Source organism: Rhinichthys klamathensis, unplaced genomic scaffold (genome assembly GCF_029890125.1).
Source record: "Rhinichthys klamathensis goyatoka isolate OS25496 unplaced genomic scaffold, OSU_Roscu_1.1 h1tg000236l_1, whole genome shotgun sequence".
Taxonomy (NCBI): Eukaryota; Metazoa; Chordata; class Actinopteri; order Cypriniformes; family Leuciscidae; genus Rhinichthys; species Rhinichthys klamathensis.
The window spans coordinates 1428417-1440000 of NW_026606759.1; the positions used below are offsets into that span (position 1 = coordinate 1428417).

An 11584-nucleotide genomic window follows, 5' to 3' on the forward strand; every position below is an offset into this window, starting at 1 on the left:
TTAAAGAAAATTAAAGAAAATAGTCCAACGCCGTGGTACAACGAGCACACCCAGGCCCTTAAGAGAGCAGCCAGAAAAATGGAGCGCAACTGGAAGAAAACTAAACTAGAGGTATTTCGGATTTCATGGAAAGAGAGCTTGATTGCATACAGAGAGGCCTTAAAAGCTGCTAGATCTGCTTCTTATTTTTTTTAACCCTATTAGAAGATAATAAACACAACCCTAGGTACTTATTTGAAACAGTGGCTAAACTAACGAAAAATAAAGCTTCAACCCCAGAAGTTTCCAAGCAGCACAGCAGTAATGACTTTATGAACTTCTTCACTTATAAAATTGATAATATCAGGGAGAAAATTATAACTATGCAACCGTCTACTACAGTATCGCATCAGACAGTGCATTGTAGTCTCCCTGAGGAAAATTTCGATTCATTCATTGCTATAGGAGAGGAAGAATTCTGCAAACTCGTTAAATCATCTAAATCGACAACATGTATATTAGAGCCTCATACCAACTAAGCTATTGAAAGAAATGCTTCCAGAGGTCATAGATCCTCTTCTCAATATCATTAATTCATCTTTGTCATTAGGATACGTACCAAAAAGTTTATTTTGATCCTAGAGAATTAGTTAATTACAGGCCGATCTCGAATCTACCTTTTCTGTCAAAGATATAGAAAAGGCAGTATCCTCACAACTATGTTCCTTTTTAGAAAGAAATGATATCTGCGAGGATTTCCAGTCCGGATTTAGGACCTGTGATGATCTACGGCTGGAGTGCCCGCTTGAGCCTCTGGGGGGCACTCCTTCCTAGTTTATTATTTCCATTATGTTTCACCCTGAACTGATTATGGTTGATTTTATGCACCTGTGTTTTATTATCTTGTTTAGCGCACCTGTCTTAAGCCTGAGTTATCCCTGTCTCCATTGCGAAGTCTTGTTTTGCCCTGCAGACATTTCCAAGTATCCCTGGTTTTCCTGGTTCCCTGATCTTTGCCTGTTTTCTCTCTGTGTGCTTTTCTGTTTAATAAAGTTACTGCGAATGGATCCGCACGACTCTGCCTCTACGTTACAGTACCATAATACTGAGACAGCTCTCATTAGAGTCACAAATGATTTGCTCTTATCATCTGATCGTGGTTGTATCTCTCTATTAGTGTTACTCGATCTTAGTGCTGCATTTGATACTATCGACCACAACATTCTTTTAAATAGACTCGAAAAATATGTTGGCATTAGTGGAATTGCATTAGCATGGTTTAAATCATACTTATCTGACCGTTTTCAGTTTGTAGCAGTAAATGAAGATATGTCTTATCGATCACAAGTTCAGTATGGTGTACCACAAGGCTCAGTACTAGGACCGCTGCTGTTCACTCTGTACATGCTACCATTAGGAGATATCATTAGGAAGCATGACATTAGTTTTCACTGTTATGCTGATGATACTCAGCTCTATATTTCTTCACGCCCCGACGAAACTTACCAATTCACAAAATTAACGGAATGCATAGCTGATATAAAAATTGGATGACTAGTAATTTCCTACTTCTTAATTCTGAAAAAACAGAGGTTCTAATTATTGGACAAAAAACTTCCTCACGTAATAACCTGGAATACTGTCTAACACTTGATGGCTAGATTATTGTAGTGCTCTACTGGGTGGTTGCCCTGCACGCTTAATAAACAAACTACAGATGGTTCAAAACGCAACAGCTCGAGTTCTTACCAGAACCAGGAAATATGACCATATTAGCCTGGTTCTGTCAACACTGCATTGGCTCCCTATTAAACATCGTATACATTTTAAAATATTGCTGATTACTTACAAAGCACTAAATGGTTTAGCTCCCCAGTACTTGAGCGAGCTCTTAACGCATTATAGTCCGTCACGTCTATTGCGATCTCAAAATTCTGTCCAGTTGATAATACCTAGAATATCAAAATCGACTGCTGGCGGTAGATCCTTTTCCTATTTAGCACCAAAACTCAGGAACAATCTTCCTAACATTGTCTGGGAAGCAGACACACTCTGTCAGTTCAAAGCTAGACTAAAAACACATCTCTTTGACCTAGCATACACATAACACATTATAAACGTCTATAATTCAATGTTAGGCTGCATAGATTAGGTCAGCCATAACCGGGAACACTTCCCATAAATCCTGATGTACTCGTTACATCATAAGAAGAATGGCATCTATGCTAATATTAGTCTCTCTGTTTATACCGAGGTTTACCGCAGTCCGCAGGATCCAGGCCGTATCCAGATCTGATGAAGGACCTGCGCCTGTACACGATAACAACGCAGTCCTGAAGTGTCACTAGTTCCTCCCTGTGAAGGCCTCCTTCCCTTTACCTCTGTACAGATAATCGTTGTCGGGATAATTCCGGTTCGCGTGGCTACGCCGAACATTCCCCACGATCGAGCAACATCAATGCTTTCATGTTTGCGCGAATCATTTCACACACCAGACTGCTTTATAAACGAGGATCAGTATAAAGCTGGATTTGCTAAGAAGCTGCTCATGAAAAAAGGATCGGTACCAGATATTCGTGTTCCTGCTGAATCTCCAGAAGAACGGAAGTGAGTGTAAAGTTTTATTAAACTTTATATTAATATATTAATCTTTGCAAATCGCTAGCTGCACGCTTCACAATGAATGCGTCTAAGGTTTACACTCAGGGTACATTACGGCATGTTTTCTATGTATGACGTTCTCAATATAATTCATAATCCCACGTTTATACTGAACAACGCGTTATGGTTATTGTGTTATTGAGTTACATATGGTGTATGCACAGAACAGAGAGGCGAGGTGAGCAAAGCTCATTATCTTGCAAGCTTGTACAAAAAATGGCATTATATGACCCCTTTAAGTTTTCTCCAGTGATGTGGATCCGTCTCCATCAGTCACAGACTCTAATATGTTTGCATTATGGGAGTTTCTAGAATTTTAAAAAAGCAATTTTGGCATTACAAATGCAGTCCATATGTCATAAGTTATATTTTGAATCAAACTTAGGCCTAAGTCATATAAATAGTCAAAAAAGTTATCAACAAAGCGCTGCAAGCGCATTTGTGCACATTTTTGAAGCAGGGTAGCCTACATAACCAATCCACAAAACTAAAACTTTACCACGCTTATGCAGTTAGTTTGTCATGCATGTGTGGATTGCATGGTAAATACGAAATGATGTGTCTTTGTGAAAGACAAAAGACATATGGTTAAAGGACTCTCTGAGTGAGTTCGAAACTGTAGAGTAAAACTGTGATGATCATAACCTGCCTGCTGAAAACATGAGCCACAACCCCATCCACACCAGCAGAACGCCTGCATCCGTGTATAGCAGGAGATCGGGTCAGCGAGGGCAGAGAGAGAGACGCAGGATTGAGAAGTGTCTCTAGTGGACGGGAACAGGTGTAGAGAGCAGCGCAGCGAGCGTCTGTTTCATTCATCTGGAGCTGCGCACTCAACAACTAATCCCGCATTTAAGGGAAGCATTTTAATGTGCACAGGTGTGAGGTGAGCAGATGTTCAGGCCATCATGTGATCAGCTCCATGAAGCCCTGCAGACACATGTGTGTGTGTGTGTGTGTGTGTGTGTGTGTGTGTGTGTGTGTGTGTGTGTGTGTGTGTGTGTGTGTGTGTGTGTGTGTGTGTGTGTGTGCGTGCGTGCGTGTGCGTGTGCGTGTGTGTGTGTGTGTGAAGGAGGGAAACGAGTGTTGTGTCTACCAGACTCATACATGTCTACTGCCACTTAAAGAGCCCTCAAACACTCGAGGGAGAAACTTAACATTGCACTTTGCATCTGTGAGTGGGAACAGGACGAAACTGATTCTGAAATCTGGTGGAAAGGAGTGTGATATATTATCTGAAAAGTTTATTTGAAATGTTAATGTGGACACATCTTTGTATCTGGTTTATGGATGAAGACTAAGCCAATACCATAACATTACTCTCGAAATGATGAACGACTCTCTTGAGAAGTACTTGATTGAAAAACAATTCAACAGCAGTAGGGCTGTGCGATTAATCAAATTTTAGTTTTGGTTTTGATTTTGGCTTGCAACGATTATGAAAACGTGATAATCAAGATAAAATGCTCATTGTGCCACATGCCGTTCCTCTCCTTTAAAGCGGTGTGCTTTCGGCAATCCGTAAAAGCCTAAACATAACGTCCAAATCAGTCACATCATGTAGCATGCTGAATGCAGTCTGTGTGCTGTGAGATGGAGCAGAACAGGGACAAGCAAAGTATACTGGGACGCCTAAACGTCAAATATACACAAAAACATGTCAAAATGTCTGTCCTGGCATCTTATGTCTTAAGGAAAGAAACAGTTGGGAAAGAAATAGGATGCGTATCATTATATGAGATCCATGCATTCGGTCTTAAAGGCTAATGCAAATACCTGATGCTGTCTGTCAATAATGCTCAAATAAAGACAAGGTCAAAATCTCTCACTGCTCTTGACTAAATAACTTTAGTAGTTTTATTACGAATCAATGTATATTTAATTCATATAATGAAGACTATGCATTTCTTTAATAATAATTTGTTACAGGTATAAACATGTCTTTAAAGTTTAACAACTTATTGTTTAATGCAATACTGTACTTTAAATTGTCCATATGCTTGTTCCAGTCTAAATATTCTCAATAGTACATCTCACTAGAGAATTACACAAAAGCTCAACTGCATCATAAAGCAGACGGAGGTCATCATAGCATCAGGGTTTAGGGATAGAGTCTCTGAACTCACAGCCTCTTTCTCAAACTAGCCAATAAACACACACATGTGTCCCTGTCAATCAACACATGTCTCAGTGCAACTCTCAACACTTGTCCCTTTCAGCAGGGAACAAACACACTTATGTTCATTCTTTTTCTTAGTAACAACAAGACTGATTCAATGGCACTGAACAAACACAACAGCACATAAACCGATCTGGATCTTTAGACAGAGTCGAGAGTTAGACTCAAGCGAAGTCCGTGTCTCAGTGTGACGTGTTCAAGCATTACTGTGTGTCTCCAGCAGACTGAGAACCGTCCACTGTTTCACAGCATGTGTGAGGACGAAGCGATCCACGTGAAACTTTCTCAGCAACTTATTTTTGTCTCTCAGAAACATTGGTCTATGTAAACCCCTGTAATTATGATAGGAATAATGCTGTTTTTATTGCAAGCAGATGGAGCATCGGACCGCTTGCCTTAACAAACAGACGCGTAATATGATAATCACACAGTCAGATTCACAGCACAGTAGCATACATTATACAGACACTTAAAGGTAGGGTAGGAAATTTCAGAGAGGATACATTAGCGAGTTAGCTTTGAAAGCATGAGATCCCACCCTCCCTTCAGAGCAGAGTCTCCAAAGCCACGCCTCCTCCAACACACACACCCAGAGCAGAGTCTGCAAAGCCACGCCTCCTCCAACACACACAGCCAGAGCAGAGTCTCCAAAGCCACGCCTCCTCCAACACACACACCCAGAGCAGAGTCTGCAAAGCCACGCCTCCTCCAACACACACAGCCAGAGCAGTCTCCAAAGCCACGCCTCCTCCAACACACACAGCCAGAGCAGAGTCTCCAAAGCCACGCCTCCTCCAACACACACAGCCAGAGCAGAGTCTGCAAAGCCACGCCTCCTCCAACACACACACCCAGAGCAGAGTCTCCAAAGCCACGCCTCCTCCAACACACACAGCCAGAGCAGTCTCCAAAGCCACGCCTCCTCCAACACACACAGCCAGAGCAGAGTCTCCAAAGCCACGCCTCCTCCAACACACACAGCCAGAGCAGTCTCCAAAGCCACGCCTCCTCCAACACACACACCCAGAGCAGAGTCTGCAAAGCCACGCCTCCTCCAACACACACAGCCAGAGCAGAGTCTCCAAAGCCACGCCTCCTCCAACACACACAGCCAGAGCAGTCTCCAAAGCCACGCCTCCTCCAACACACACAGCCAGAGCAGAGTCTCCAAAGCCACGCCTCCTCCAACACACACAGCCAGAGCAGAGTCTCCAAAGCCACGCCTCCTCCAACACACACAGCCAGAGCAGAGTCTCCAAAGCCACGCCTCCTCCAACACACACAGCCAGAGCAGAGTCTCCAAAGCCACGCCTCCTCCAACACACACACCCAGAGCAGAGTCTCCAAAGCCACGCCTCCTCCAACACACACACCCAGAGCAGAGTCTGCAAAGCCACGCCTCCTCCAACACACACAGCCAGAGCAGAGTCTCCAAAGCCACGCCTCCTCCAAAACACACCCAGAGCAGAGTCTGCAAAGCCACGCCTCCTCGAACACACACAGCCAGAGCAGAGTCTCCAAAGCCACGCCTCCTCCAACACACACAGCCAGAGCAGAGTCTCCAAAGCCACGCCTCCTCCAACACACACAGCCAGAGCAGAGTCTCCAAAGCCACGCCTCCTCCAACACACACAGCCAGAGCAGTCTCCAAAGCCACGCCTCCTCCAACACACACAGCCAGAGCAGAGTCTCCAAAGCCACGCCTCCTCCAACACACACAGCCAGAGCAGAGTCTCCAAAGCCACGCCTCCTCCAACACACACACCCAGAGCAGAGTCTGCAAAGCCACGCCTCCTCCAACACACACAGCCAGAGCAGAGTCTCCAAAGCCACGCCTCCTCCAACACACACAGCCAGAGCAGTCTCCAAAGCCACGCCTCCTCCAACACACACACCCAGAGCAGTCTCCAAAGCCACGCCTCCTCCAACACACACACCCAGAGCAGTCTCCAAAGCCACGCCTCCTCCAACACACACAGCCAGAGCAGAGTCTCCAAAGCCACGCCTCCTCCAACACACACAGCCAGAGCAGTCTCCAAAGCCACGCCTCCTCCAACACACACAGCCAGAGCAGTCTCCAAAGCCACGCCTCCTCCAACACACACAGCCAGAGCAGAGTCTCCAAAGCCACGCCTCCTCCAACACACACACCCAGAGCAGAGTCTTCAAAGCCACGCCTCCTCCAACACACACAGCCAGAGCAGAGTCTCCAAAGCCACGCCTCCTCCAACACACACAGCCAGAGCAGAGTCTCCAAAGCCACGCCTCCTCCAACACACACACCCAGAGCAGAGTCTCCAAAGCCACGCCTCCTCCAACACACACACCCAGAGCAGAGTCTGCAAAGCCACGCCTCCTCCAACACACACAGCCAGAGCAGAGTCTCCAAAGCCACGCCTCCTCCAACACACACACCCAGAGCAGAGTCTCCAAAGCCACGCCTCCTCCAACACACACACCCAGAGCAGTCTTCAAAGCCACGCCTCCTCCAACACACACAGCCAGAGCAGAGTCTCCAAAGCCACGCCTCCTCCAACACACACACGCCCAGAGCAGAGTCTGCAAAGCCACGCCTCCTCCAACACACACACCCAGAGCAGAGTCTGCTAAGCCACGCCTCCTCCAACACACACACACAACCAGAGCAGAGTCTCCAAAGCCACGCCTCCTCTAACACACACACCCAGAGCAGAGTCTTCAAAGCCACGCCTCCTCCAACACACACAGCCAGAGCAGAGTCTCCAAAGCCACGCCTCCTCCAACACACACACGCCCAGAGCAGAGTCTGCAAAGCCACGCCTCCTCCAACACACACACCCAGAGCAGAGTCTGCAAAGCCACGCCTCCTCCAACACACACACCCAGAGCAGAGTCTGCTAAGCCACGCCTCCTCCAACACACACACACAACCAGAGCAGAGTCTCCAAAGCCACGCCTCCTCCAACACACACACACAACCAGAGCAGAGTCTTCAAAGCCACGCCTCCTCCAACACACACAGCCAGAGCAGAGTCTCCAAAGCCACGCCTCCTCCAACACACACACCCAGAGCAGAGTCTGCAAAGCCACGCCTCCTCCAACACACACACCCAGAGCAGAGTCTGCTAAGCCACGCCTCCTCCAACACACACACACAACCAGAGCAGAGTCTCCAAAGCCACGCCTCCTCCAACACACACACCGAGAGCAGAGTCTTCAAAGCCACGCCTCCTCCAACACACACAGCCAGAGCAGAGTCTCCAAAGCCACGCCTCCTCCAACACACACACGCCCAGAGCAGAGTCTGCAAAGCCACGCCTCCTCCAACACACACACCCAGAGCAGAGTCTTCAAAGCCACGCCTCCTCCAACACACACAGCCAGAGCAGAGTCTCCAAAGCCACGCCTCCTCCAACACACACACGCCCAGAGCAGAGTCTGCAAAGCCACGCCTCCTCCAACACACACACCCAGAGCAGAGTCTGCAAAGCCACGCCTCCTCCAACACACACACCCAGAGCAGAGTCTGCTAAGCCACGCCTCCTCCAACACACACACACAACCAGAGCAGAGTCTGCAAAGCCACGCCTCCTCCAACACACACACCCAGAGCAGAGTCTGCTAAGCCACGCCTCCTCCAACACACACACACAACCAGAGCAGAGTCTCCAAAGCCACGCCTCCTCCAACACACACACACAACCAGAGCAGAGTCTCCAAAGCCACGCCTCCTCCAACACACACACACAACCAGAGCAGAGTCTCCAAAGCCACGCCTCCTCCAACACACACACACAACCAGAGCAGAGTCTGCAGAGCGTCACGAGAGACAGCGTTAAACTACCTCATGTCTCAAAGCTAATGATTCAGTAAGAATTAAAATGACTTTTAACATTAAAACAGACATTTTCAAATTCCAAAGCTTGTAGAAGGTTCCTATTGGTGAGAATACTACATACTACAGGTGAAATTTTGACAATACTTCCCATGTATACAGTACACAATTATTTCAGAAAAATGACTGTAATTCACATTCGCAGCCCAGGCGAATATGCAGTGAATTCAAACCTAAAACTAACTTTCCTGCGCTCCAGTAGCAGTTGCTTTCCAGGACAAATGCAAAGTTGAACCGACTTAAAACCACTTTAAATGTCGTGTTTTCTGGCGCTGCGCTGTGAGAAGTGCGCACTCCGCTCAAGCGATCAGCACGTGATCCGCGTCTCAGTTCAGTGAAGGAATGCAGTGAACTCTCTCTGTTCATGCCCTGACTTTAGTGTGCATTTGGGAATGCAGTTACGCTTTATTTACACATTTGCATGGTTGATGATTATACAGCATTTCACTAGATTTGTATGCGTTTGTAAAATAGTTTTGCTTGTAAAATGCTTAAAAATATATATATATTATATATTGCTTAATAACAATTAACAGTCACAAAAAACATACTTAAAAATGCAATTTCTTTCATTTAAACTATATAAATAATCAGGATAAAAATAAAAGATTATTACATGAATTAAAATTTGATTGATTACATTAAGAATAGCAAGAACAGCTTTAGATCAGGCATGGGGTCCTAAGCTAAAACTCATCACTGCGGGGGGACTCGGCACTTCACCACACCGGCTACATAAAAGCTCACTCTTCATGTAGGACCCCCGGGAGTGACCGAGGTCCCCCCACCACAGATTCACAAAATCCTGTGGGAAACACTGACTCTTCTTTCAGACGAACACAATCAGTTATATTAAAAAATGTCCTGGCTCTTCCAAGCTTTATAATAGCAGTGAATGGCCGTTTCTGATAAAAGTGCATCTATCATCATAAAAGTGCATCTATCCATGATAAAAGTGCATCTCTCCATCATAAAAGTGCATCTATCCATCATAAAAGTGCATCTGTCCATCATAAAAGTGCATATCCATCATAATAGTGCATCTCTCCATCATAAAAGTGCATCTATCCATGATAAAAGTACAACTATCCATGATAAAACTGCATCTCTCCATCATAAAAGTGCATCTATCCATGATAAAAGTGCATCTATCCATGATAAAAGTGCAACTATCCATCATAAAAGGGCATCTATCCATCATAAAAGTGCAACTATCCATCATAAAAGTGCATCTATCCATCATAAAAGTGCATCTATCCATCATAAAAGTGCATCTGTCCATCATAAAAGTGCATCTATCCATCATAAAAGTGCATCTATCCATCATAAAAGGGCATCTATCCATCATAAAAGTGCATCTATCCATGATAAAACTGCATCTCTCCATCATAGAAGTGCATCTATCCATCATAAAAGTGCATCTATCCATCATAAAAGTGCATCTATCCATCATAAAAGTGCATCTATCCATCATAAAAGTGCATCTGTCCATCATAAAAGGGCATCTATCCATCATAAAAGTGCAACTATCCATGATAAAACTGCATCTCTCCATCATAGAAGTGCATCTATCCATCATAAAAGTGCATCTATCCATCATAAAAGTGCATCTATCCATCATAAAAGTGCATCTGTCCATCATAAAAGTGCATCTATCCATGGTTAAAGTGCTCCACACGGCTATGAGGGGTTAATAAAGGCCTTCTGAAGCGAAGCGATGTGTCTTTGATAGAAAAATATCCATATTTAAAACGGTATAAAGTAAAATAACTCGGCCGTCTGTTGGAACAGAGTTATTTTAGTTTATAAAGTTTTAAATATGGATATTTTTTTATCAAAAACGCATCGCTTCGCTTCAGAAGGCCTTTATTAACCCCTCATAGCCGTGTGGAGCACTTTAACCATGGATAGATGCACTTTTATGATGGATAGATGCACTTTTATCATGGATAGATGCACTTCAAAATCTCATCCTCCATTCACTGCCATTATAAAGCTGGGAAGAGCCAGGACATGTTTGATATAACTCCGATTGTATTCGTATGAAAGAAGAATGTCATATACACCTAGGATGACTTGAGGGCGAGTAAATCATGGGATAATGTTTTTTTTGGGGGGGAAGGGGGGGGGTGGACTATCCCTTTAAGTGTGTGTTTAAATGAGAAGATGTGAAGAAAGGCTCATCATGAGTCACATGAGCATGAACAGAGAGACAGAGAGACACACACACACACACACACTCAGCAGGGGATACACACTTTCTCTCAGGGCTACACAAGACTTTCAGCAGCAACACTGACACTTTGATACAGTAGTGTAAGTCTGACATTAACACATCAACCAAACAAGACATATTAAAACACAAGCGTGTTATTATCTTATTATAAATCTTTAAGACGTGTGTGATCAACACTTTAAAGATCATTGCTGACACTTGAAAAAATGTCAGAATATCCCTATTATTCCTATTCATCTAGGATTAAATCAGACCTATTTGATCTTAAAGTATTTAATTAGCCTACATTAAACCCGTTCAAGTCCGCACAACAGAATACAGAATAGTAATATTTAATCTACGTTGTTAATTCGTAATACAGTTATATATAGTGTGAAGTGATTCGCAAAAGTAAAACTCACCACTTTTAAATGAGAGTTTTCGTCCGGTCCAAACACATGGGATCCGCTTAAATGAGCGTCTCTTTTGTTGAAATATTCTCACAGAAGCGCGCAAAGACTCACTCGAGTGATGAAGTGACTCCTTCAACTCCGCAAGAGACGCGACGCGACACAACGCAGCTTCGCCGTGACGTCACGGGGGAACAGCCAATAGGAGATGCTGCTCTGAGTGAATGAACTTGAGCTGCAGTGTTTCCACACTCCTCCTCCTCATA

General features: G+C 44.7%; 1 protein-coding gene across 2 annotated transcripts in view; it reads right to left on the minus strand.

Moving 5' to 3' along the window:
• The window catches only part of megf10 (multiple EGF-like-domains 10), a 98780-nt gene extending 87293 nt beyond the window's left edge, over window positions 1–11487 (minus strand). The window contains exon 1 of one of the 2 annotated variants that reach the window (XM_056265569.1): window positions 11331–11487. The gene's annotated coding sequence lies outside the window, so the exon portion shown is untranslated. The remainder of the gene's footprint in view (window positions 1–11330) is intronic. The other variant, XM_056265570.1, reaches the window with a different exon arrangement.
• Window positions 11488–11584: the final 97 nt, after the last annotated feature.